This window comes from Parasteatoda tepidariorum, unplaced genomic scaffold, assembly GCF_043381705.1.
Source record: "Parasteatoda tepidariorum isolate YZ-2023 unplaced genomic scaffold, CAS_Ptep_4.0 HiC_scaffold_784, whole genome shotgun sequence".
NCBI lineage: Eukaryota > Metazoa > Arthropoda > Arachnida > Araneae > Theridiidae > Parasteatoda > Parasteatoda tepidariorum.
In genome coordinates, this window is record NW_027261909.1 from 485 (window position 1) to 1,382 (window position 898).

Here is an 898-nt window from a genome sequence, read left to right on the forward strand (position 1 = left end):
TTTCTTAAAAGATAGAATTTTTTTTATAAAAATAAAAATATTTTCTGAAATATTAGAAAGTTTTGTTAAAAAGTTTGAACTATTTTTACGAAACTAGCAAATTTTTAACAAAAAGTAAAAATATTTTCTTAAAATAGAAAATTTTTGTGTAAAAAAATAAATATTTTCTTAAAAGATAGAAAAATTTTGTTAAAACGTTTGAAATATTTTTACAAAAACAAAAAAAAATATTATCTTAAAAGAGAAAATTTTTTTGCAAAAAACATAAATATTTTCATAAAAGATAGAAATTTTTTATAAAAATAAAATTATTTTTTGAAATATTAGAAAGTTTCCATCAATAATAAAAATATTTTCTGAAAATTTTGTTAAAAAGATATAAAAATGTTACACTATTGCCTACATAACAATATTTAAATGTAAAATTTTATAATAATGACATGAGAGACACTAGATTTAGTTTCGTTCTTTTTTTATTTTCTAAACACAAATCTTACACCATATTTTTTCTTTACAAATTGATACATCTGAAAATCATTTACATATAATTGATTTGAAATATGATACATAGAATAGCCTTGACAGCGTTTGAGTAAAAAGTAAATACAATATTGTCCACATACATTGGATGTAGGTGATTGAAACACTTTGGAATTCCATAGTACGTTCGTGTAGGAAGCGGTTTTCACGTTGTAAAATCCGGGAGACTTCCCATATGAGTCATAAAACTCTAACTGTCTTTGATCATTCACAAATAACGCTATCCAGTGAGTCCCAGGTTGTGATGAGTCATCTGAATTCGTGATAGCACATGTGTTTTCTCGGAGATTCGGAAGCGTATCTCTTGAATATACGCCTTGAAAGTAAGGTGATGTTATCTTATCTTGCGATAAAATGT